Source organism: Nicotiana tabacum, chromosome 18 (genome assembly GCF_000715075.1).
Source record: "Nicotiana tabacum cultivar K326 chromosome 18, ASM71507v2, whole genome shotgun sequence".
In the NCBI taxonomy this organism is placed as follows: domain Eukaryota; kingdom Viridiplantae; phylum Streptophyta; class Magnoliopsida; order Solanales; family Solanaceae; genus Nicotiana; species Nicotiana tabacum.
This window is the reverse complement of record NC_134097.1, coordinates 79,847,261-79,857,495: the sequence shown is the minus strand read 5'-3', so window position 1 is coordinate 79,857,495 and position 10,235 is coordinate 79,847,261. Positions and strand designations below refer to the sequence as shown.

General features: G+C 36.7%; 1 pseudogene; it reads right to left on the bottom strand.

Moving 5' to 3' along the window:
- Window positions 1–2,673: 2,673 nt before the first annotated feature.
- Window positions 2,674–7,309, bottom strand: LOC107813267 (disease resistance protein RPV1-like; annotated as a pseudogene).
- Window positions 7,310–10,235: the final 2,926 nt, after the last annotated feature.

Here is a 10,235-nt window from a genome sequence, read left to right as displayed (position 1 = left end):
ATATATATTTATAATTATGGGTTTCGTGCTAGATTTTCTGAGGCCCAGTGGCACCAAACTATCATTAATAATTTTATGTTTTTTAATAATTTTTATTCATATTTTTTAATAACTTAATTGTAAAAATTATATATATATATATATAATTTTTATAATTATGGGTTTCGTGCTAGATTTTCTGAAGCTCAGTGGTACCAAACTATCATTAATAATTTTATGTTTTTTTAATAATTTTTATTCATATTTATTTAATAACTAAATTGTAAAAATAATATATATATTATAATATATATATATATATATATATATATATATATATATATTTATAATTATGGGTTTCGTGCTAGATTTTCTGAGGCCCAGTGGCACCAAACTATCATTAATAATTTTATGTTTTTTAATAATTTTTATTCATATTTTTTAATAACTTAATTGTAAAAATTATATATATATATATATAATTTTTATAATTATGGGTTTCGTGCTAGATTTTCTGAAGCTCAGTGGTACCAAACTATCATTAATAATTTTATGTTTTTTTAATAATTTTTATTCATATTTATTTAATAACTAAATTGTAAAAATAATATATATATTATAATTATGGGTTTCGTGCTAGATATATATATATATATATATATATATATGGGTTTCGTGCTAGAATATAAGATAATTAAACAATTACTACACAATACTATGCTACAAGACTCTACATTTTACTACGCTAAAGGGGTCTACGTTTTACTACGCTAAAAAGGTCTACGTTTTACTACGCTAATAAAGTATACATTTTACTACGCTAAAAAATAATCTAAACTAAACGGCATAAAAACACATAAATATACATGAGGATATTAACAAACACATTTTTAGACTAATTTACATATTTTTATACAACACTAAAATTAAATCCGGATAAAATTTAACATGCTAGTTTCGGAAAAAATAAACACAAACCGAAATAGAACACATACAAATCAAGTAATATGCATTGTTATAAAAGTTTCAACTTAAAATAAATCGAAATACCTCGATTTAGAATTTTTGAAATGTAGATAGATCGAAATTTTGACTCCGGAAGAGTGAATCCACAATAACACGAAGCTCTACTCGACAGTGGGACCACAAATATTAAACTTTTATGTGACGGGGACCCAAATTTTTTATTTTTTTTTTAAAAATGGGGGCAGATCGGTGGTGTGGGGGGGGGGGGGACCAGAAGTGAAAAGAGGGAGATGGAAGACGGAGATGGAACGAAGAAGAAGAAGAAGATGGGGGATTTGTATTAAGGGGTATAGCGCCACTATTAATGGCGCTATGTCTTCAGGTATAAGACATATAGCGCCACTATTAATGGCGCTATGTAAGTTTGTCAGTATAACGCCACTAATAGTGGCGCTATACAGTAACGGTACAGTTAACGTTACTGTATAGCGCCACTATTAGTGGCGTTATATATACTTTGGTAACTTTTTTTTTTTTACACTTATTTGAGTATTTTTAGTAAAAATTAACAATATTTTGGTTCCGCACTCTGGCCATAAGGCCCTTCAACAGAAGCTGTTATCTGGTGTTGATGCTGCAAAAGAGCTCCATCTGACATTGTCCTGCAGAAAGATTTAAGATATGTCCACAACTTTTATAAGGATAGAAAGATAATGTTTTTCATGAAGGGGACTAGAAGTGAACACTGGATGCAGCCAGGATAATTTGTGAATGTGCAGAAAAACCCATCCGAGGGGATCGTACTTCAGATCTACACGTTGGAAGAAGGATGATTAAGATTATGCCAAAAGGATGATTAATTAGGGGTTCAAATTGATTGATAAGGAATTTTGCGAGAACAAATTTAATGTTCCATATGCAGGCGCATATTTATATAACACAGAGCGGCACACATTGTCACAAAGGAGTAGTTTGTCTGTAGTACTCTGCACTCACTGACCTAAAATCTTGAGTTTACCTTTGGCTAAATGCATGACAACAGTCCTACGTGACTGACAGAATCTAAGGAAACGATAGAGAATGGAAATAAAAAATCCAGCACAAGCTACAAAGAAGATGAAATGAGCAAACATGCAAGATCAGGATTCAGGAACATAACAAGCACTACCTATGTTGGTGCATATCGAAAAGTTGCTACTCTCACCAGGAAGTAATCTTACCTATTTAGACAAACCTCTGGAAGTTTCATATCTTCTGAAGATTCACGCCAACATTTTCCCACTCTGACAGCCACATTAGCAATATAGGATTGCCCTAGTGTTCGTTCTTGTTTCTTTTTTCCTGAGAACACGTAAAGATGCATTTGACGTGACAAATTGACCTTGAATACGCACTATATGATTTGATACAAGAATCTCCATAGAGCTCAGTAAATGAAATTACAGCTTTAAAATTCACTTCCTGTACAAGGTGTTGACCTCGATGACTGAAAAGAAACATAGCAGGATGTCCCAGGCTGACATGATATTTAGTTGCAAAGAATTTTTTGCTTAAAAAAAGAAAATCATGTAGACGGGATGAGGGAAAAAAACTATGTTCCCCTTGTACTATCCAATGAAGACAGAGGACGCTATCCTTTAACATTAAGTGTAATAGAAACAACAATTAAGACCTGAGCAAGAACTCTGATTCATATGCCAACAATTTATTCTACCATCTTAATAACTACCTTTTATCACATCGGGAAGACTCTGACAAGGAGCAAATTCTGATGACATGGACTAGAAAAAAACTCTTCAACTTCACAATTAGATTCTTTGTCCTGGTCTTGTTGTTCTTCCAGGAATATAATCCTCATTCCAACCTCGTTAATACTGAAACGTTGTTTATCTCCAACACTGGCTGAAATCTCTACAACATCGCCTGTTTGCAACGAGTTGACAATTTCCCAATAACTTAACCACATCATCCGCTCTTCAACTTCAGGAATAGCTAGAATATAGGGTCTTGCTTCCACTTGAACTTTTGCGACAAATTATTAATTGTAATGGACAGGCAATGGCCCTCACTTACCATTTCTTCACTCTCCAAGCATGTATACACCAAGCAAAAACTCAAGCCTCAAATTCTATGATTATCAGGAGTAGGAACGATGAACGATGAACAGAAAGGCTCACTCAACTTCGTGTCAAAGCAACTTGGCACGTGTTCACCCGATAGGAATGTGGAGAAGACGCCATTGCAGTAATATCCCTGAGACATGAAAATCATTAAATGTTAAGCAGATGCACAATCAGTTGATCATATAATATATATGCCTCATTTTACACAAAACCAGAAAGATGCACCTGAGCGGGAAGCTTCTTAGGTGGGAGAGATTGTAATTTTGCCATGTCATTTTGGACAAACTCTGGAAATTCCATTTCGTCAGTATGCAATTTCTGAATGTCAAATCTTAATCTAAAAGTAACATTTCTAATCAACTCCAAGTTTGACAAACCCAAATAGCCGAGAGTTTCTGCATTGACATTTTCAAGATGTTCTAACTTGAAATTAGGGCTCATCTCAACCAGATTGCACAATTTATGTAAAGAATGCTGCATGAGCTAGGTGCGCCTGATACTTTCTCCAAGGATATACAGTCAGTTGTATCAACAATCTCAACACCATTTGGCAGCTCGAGTACTGATTTTAGCCTTGTACACGAATTTAGTGAAAGGTTTTCGAGCCTGCTAAGATATCTAATGCTCTCTGGGGGATGGCAAAGTAGATTTCGGCTCAAACTCAATTCTTTCAGCAAATTGAGCTTACTAAAATCAACATGGAGAAATGCATTATCACCCAGATTGCAGTCAGTAAGTCTTAGAGTAACTAGAGAAGTCGGAAAACTGATTGGTGAAACTCTATGACATACTTTCTCCTTCCTCAGCAAAGACCACAAGATTGTATGCCATGGTCTTACTAGCTTGGTACTATCTATTTGGTTTCTTCCACTTTCATCTGAAAGCTCACTTGGAAAATCCGACTTTTCAAGCTTCAGCGCGACATATTCAAGATTCGAGCAACCAGAGATATCAAGGGTCTCAAGATGTGTTAAACGGCAAACACTTTCTGAAATGCTCCTCAAGTTTATACAACCATTAAGGCTTAAAACAGTGAGTCCTTCCAGATATCCAATAGTGTCATCCACCTCAGTTAGACTTGTACAATATTCGAGGATTAATTGTTCAAGGTTGGGAAGTAATGAAAAATCAGGAGTTCTTCTAAGCTGATAAGAGTGGCTGAGATTGAGAAATTTTAACCATCTGAGTAACTAGTCAAACGAACAAGAGAAACGAAAAGATATGTTAGATGCAACTGATCACTTAAAATAATGCTGGATGCAACTGATGATAAATACTTACAAGCAGATAATGACAAAGGGCATGGGCAAAGTACCTTTGGTGCTGTCCAAAGTTGTTTCAAGCTGCTGTAACAAAGGTCTATAGCAACAAGTTTTCCCATCGGAAAGTCGCTTGGTAGGGATTCTAATTGGAGATAACGCCAAAACAACCATCTTAATTTCTTGGGAAATTTACTGTAAAGTTGTATATTGCTAAGCAACAGAAATTTCAACTAGTGCATGTTTGTGAATGAGTCAGTTTCCAAATCCTCATTTGGAACTTCCCTTGTGCCCATGATATGACGAGAGAAAATGGACATCCAATTCCGCTTTGGTCGATCTTCCTGAGAATTATTCATAAATTCTTCCACTTTACTTTTTTTGCCATAATTTTCATTAGATGTTATCCTGGTTGATCCTTGTCCTTTACGCATATTTCCGTCGAGAATGATGCCTTCAATTGCTTCAGTTCCCTAATAAAAATAGGAGACAGACATGTAAGAGAAAAGTGCATGCATGGATTAAAGGAAAAAGCCTAAAGTGATAAAGTTGCTTACCGTTTTGTTTCTCAATACGTACAAAGATTCTTCATGATGCCACAGTCTACTACGCCTCCCTGGCTCAACAGATTCTTGACGAACAATTTCTCTTCCCAGATCTTGAATAAGTTGATGCATGAAGAGCCTACCATTTGGTAGTGACAAGAGATCTCTATCAATGAGGTTTTGGATCCCCACTATAGTGAAAAGCTCACATTTATCCAGTATTTTGACAGCAAAATCTTTATCCTCCCAGAGAAAGAAACAGGCAATATGAAGGAATAAACTCCTATCATCATCTTCTAGAGATTCATAACTGATTTTGAGCAGTTCAATAATCCGATTATTAGGAACAACTTGCAACTTCTTTATTGTACTTTGTCATACATCCAAATTTTGTCCTGCCAGGGAAGAACCCAAAACTCTTAGTGCAAGTGGAATTCCTCCACACCGTTTCACCACTTCATTTGAACCCACAAGAAAACCTTCCACAGGATGTGGTTTTCCAAAGGCATGCCAACTGAAGAGCTCTAAGGATTCGTCCGTGTCCAGTTTCTCAACAGTATACACCTTATCAACTAGGTGAGGATTTAGAATTCGCTCATGTCGGGTTGTTATGATGATTTTACTTCCTGGGAAAAATAAACTTTTCATCCCCAATACTGCATTTAGTTGATCAGAATCATCCACATCATCAAGAACAAGTAGGACTCTTTTGCCACTTAAGGCATCTGAAATCTTAACAATTCCTTCATCAACACATGATACTCGTTCCTTTGTCCTTTTTAGAATGTCAGAAAGTATTTGCTTTTGCAATTTAACTAAACCGTTAGGTTGCTTTGAAATTTCTCTTATGTTAAGCACAAAGCTGCTACCTTCAAAAGCATGAAAGTTTGAATTGTAGACGAACTTGGCCAGAGTAGTCTTCCCTATACCGCCCATGCCGCAAACCATCAATATGCCAACGTCAGCCGATCCATTTTGCAGCCAAAAGCTAATATGCTTAGCCCGGTAATCTATGCCGATTAGGTAAGGTGCAACATACAAAGCTGTTCGACTTAGTCTATTTGTGACCACATTAACAATCTTTCGAATAAATTTCGACTCAGGCCTGTAAATTAAGAAAACGAGACAAGAATGTAAGATATAGCTGAACTGCCAACAAGGAGATAACAAGTTATTCCCTCAACCAAGATGGGACACTTAACACCCCTCGCAAAATGAAAATGAACGTTGGACCTAATTCAACCCCAAAAGCTAGTGCATTGGGTGAGATTTCCCAAGACCATAAAGTGGTAACAACTCATTCCCACAACCAATGTGGGACAATTAACTGCTACTATTATTCTTCCACTTTTTTTTCCTTTTGATTTCTTTTAATCAAGTTTTTGTTATTCTGTTAACTGCAATTTCAGAACTTATATCACGTTTGCAAGGATTCTTATTCATCCTAATTTCATAACCCCCAAATAAGATTCTCCTTCTTGTAAAAGCTCTACTGTTTTGTGAAGTTTTCAAACACAGAAAAAAAAACCTTCATCTCTCTTCTTCTTCAACTGAATTCTGGATAATTGTTTTGTGCAAATTCCAAACTTCCAGTCGATTGGCACCCAGTCGGGCCGAAATCACTTTCAAGGCAGTGGTTTGCCAAGACACATATTTTTCCATAAGTTGTTCTTGTTTCCGTTTTTTTTTTTCTTGTCAAAGGGTCTTTATAAGGAAGAAGAAAATTGAGTAAGAAGAAGAAAAAGAGACATTAAAATGGACTAAAAGGGGAGAAAGATATATATAATTACCCAAGAGCTTGATTGTGTAAGACCATTCCCCCCAAGTCAGCAACTTTAGCAAGTGCCTCCTTCCATCTTTCTACCCTTTCCCTTCCACTGCTTTCCCATTTCAATTCTTGTTCATGCAATGCTAATGCTTCCCCAATCCTTCCCTTCTTCTTCCTAACATCAGAAGGATCCACATAGTAGAAGATGGGTAGAATTGCCCGATCCAATTTCTCCTTACATGTCAGAATCATATCGAGCTGATCAAGACATGATTGAGAAAAGGCATAGCCTTCGGACAGGACAATCAGCGAAACTTTAGACTCTCGGATTGCGTTGTGGAGTTGTTCTTTTCTTGTGTCAGTGTCCTGATTGAATGTTTGAAACCCAGCTTGAACTAAGGCAGTGTAAAGGTGATCAGTGAAAGACATGCAGCAAGAGTCTTCTGATCTAAAACTCAAGAATACTTGATTTGATGAAGATGAAAGTGTTGGATCCAGAGGTTTCTCCATGGACGTACTAATGGAGCTAAAGGTAAGCATCTCTGCAAAATTGTTTCGCAATGCACACCTGAGACACAACAAGTGACAAGTCGCAACAGCTGGAAATCAGAATCATGTGTCAACGACAGAGGTCCACTGAAAATGTTTTTTTTTAATTTTAGGACACTATTTGCGGATTTTTGCAGCTTTACCAAGTACTTTGGGGAGAAGCATGTTCATGCAAACCAGAAAAATCTAACCAAATGGAAAATCAAATCAAATAGATAAAAAAAACTGATATTTTATGGTTTGGTTTAGTTTTAGTTTTGAATTTTAAAAATCGATCAAATTTGGTTTGGTTTTGGTTTTAATCAAAATATAACCGAAAAACCCGAACCAAACCGATTATAGGAGTAGCTATTACAAATTTATTATTACACCTATATATATGTATATTTTTATACAAAGTTTCAAAAATTTTATGGTGAATGTTAATCATTTGCACTTTTAGTATAGTTCTTTAACTTTATATTCTAGTTTGATTGGTAGTTTTCTTTTGCTAAGTGTAAGAAACCATTTTATGTTAAAAAAATATATTTTTAATTGAGTCCTTAAATTATTCATCAGTATTTGATTCAATTATCATCAATATATTTTAGTAAATAATAGATTTCTCAAAGGGCAATTGATTTTATAGTGTTACGTTGAAAATGTGGTCGCCGGAATATGTGTTTGGTAGTGTATGTCTTATATTTAAGAAAAAACCGACAAATGACCGAAACAACCCGACATAAACCGAATCGAGAAAAAACCGACTTAATTGGTTTGGTTTGGTTCTAATATTTGAAAAACCGACTTATTTGGTTTGGTTTCTTTCTAGGGAAAAACCGATCCAAACCGAACCATGAACACCCCTAACCGTTTGTGTTTGATAAATTAATTTGAAAAGTATTTTTTAATAGCAATTAGTCTTTGGTCAAGTTTTTAAAAATAGTTTTTAAGTGTATTTTTTTCAAAAGTGCTTTCGGAGAGAAAGCTATTTTTTTTTTGTGTCTACAAAATTGCTTTCAGTTCTCCTCAAAAATACTTTTTTTCTTCCAAAAATTTGACCAAACACATCAACTTTGAAAAAAAAGTATTTTTTATAAATTAAAAAAATACTCCTGGATGGAAGAAGCTTGGTCAAACAAGCTAGAATTAGTTTAAGGAGGTTATACCACAGCTTTTTGTCCTTGCTAGGAGTATTAAATTACGGGTGGACTCCTTAACTTTAAAATAAGGTGCAAACATAAATTTTAAAAGTGCTAACTTAGGGTGTGTTTGGTATGGAAGGAAAATATTTTTTATGAAAAATAAGTGGTTATTTTCAATTTTCATTTATAATTTCCCAATTCTTGAAAAACCGCCTCTTAGCAGTTCAAAAATAAAATTCCCCCTTTTTGCTCTACCGCTCCAATTCTATCATCGCCACTTTTGCTCAGAACCCCTTTTATCAAAGAACAATCCAATTTCAAATCGATACTCTCATTATTCTTAGCTATAGATTTTTTACTTTTATTTCACTGAATCTGTTGAAGTAAATGTCAATAAAGCTCGAAATTTCCAAAACCGAAATTGCTGGCTTTTCTGTACGTAGCAAAAGATTTGTTTGGTTTGCTCTGTTTCTTTGGTTTTACTTACTGATTTTCAGTTTTCCTTTACTAGCTTACAACTGCAATTTAATGGTAGTAGTTATGCTTTAGATTCCATTTGGTCACCGGTTTGATGTTGTTATGTTGCCGGATCTCCTCGCATATTTCAGAAGCTTGCTTGTTGTTTTTCTTCAGTTAATTTCGGCTGCTAGTTACTTTCGGTGCTACACCAGTGGTAGCGGTAATAGCCCTTTTTGGTCTTTGGGTCGTGGTATTTTCTGTGTTTTCAGGGAAATTCTCAAAGTGGTTGGAGACAAGTTGGGCGCACGAGCACTAGCAAAGGAGAGCAACCTGGACGAGCGTCAGCAAAGGGCGGTGGGAAGCGGTGCGTGAGCTTGCAAGTATATCGAGGGCTGCAAATCAACACAGGTTTGGTTCTCGGGAATTGGTACCTCCCGTTCTACTGGTGTTAGCTAAATTGATGTTACTTTAGTTCACAATAGTTAAATCATTCAATAGGTGTACAGGTAGTCACTTGTTTCCTTCTAGTTTGATTCGTTGTCCGTTGTGCACTAGCGAGTCTTTTGTAGATCTGTCATAGGTGTAGTGGCGGCAGTCTGGGATGATAGATTAAAGGCATGCCCTCAGGTGGGGCAGAGTGTGGGACAAAGAGTGAGCCCGGGGTCAGGGGGTAGGTCGGGAGGCAAGGGACGTAGAGGGGGCAAGGGAGCCTATAGGTTGAGAATCGGGTCATGGAACATAGGTTCGCTAACGAGTAAGTCTATAGAGTTGGCGAAGATCCTTCAGAAGAGGAAGATTAATATAGCGCGTGTCCAGGAGACTAGGTGGGTCGGATCGAGGGCGAGAAACGCGGATGGGTATAAGTTGTGGTACTCTGGAGTCGTGAGGGGTAAGAATGGAGTGGGTATCCTAGTAGATAGCCGTCTTAGGGAGTCGGTGGTAGAGGTCAGGCGTGTGAATGATAGACTAATGACTATTAAATTGGTGGTGGGTGAGTGTACTTTAAACGTCGTTAGCGCGTACGCACCGCAAGTAGGTTGTGAGGAGGAGATTAAAAGGCGTTTTTGGGAAGGGTTGGATGACATTGTTCGTAGTATTCCGCCTTCCGAAAGGCTATTCATAGGAGGGGATTTCAATGGCCATATTGGGTCGTCTGCAGGTGGTTATACGGAGGTTCATGGCGGCTTTGGTTTCGGGGAACGGAATGGAAGGGGCATCTCACTGCTGGATTTTGCCAAGGCATTCGATCTAGTGATTGCAAACTCGAGTTTTCCGAAGCGAGAGGAGAATTTGGTTACTTACCAAAGTTCGGTGGCAAAGACTCAAATTGACTATCTCCTCCTCAGGAGATGCGACAGAAGGTTGTGCGAGGATTGCAAAGTTATCCCAGGTGAGACCCTTGCAACGCAACATAGGCTCTTGGTGATGGACGTTAGTATTAGGATAAGAAGGAAACAGAGGTC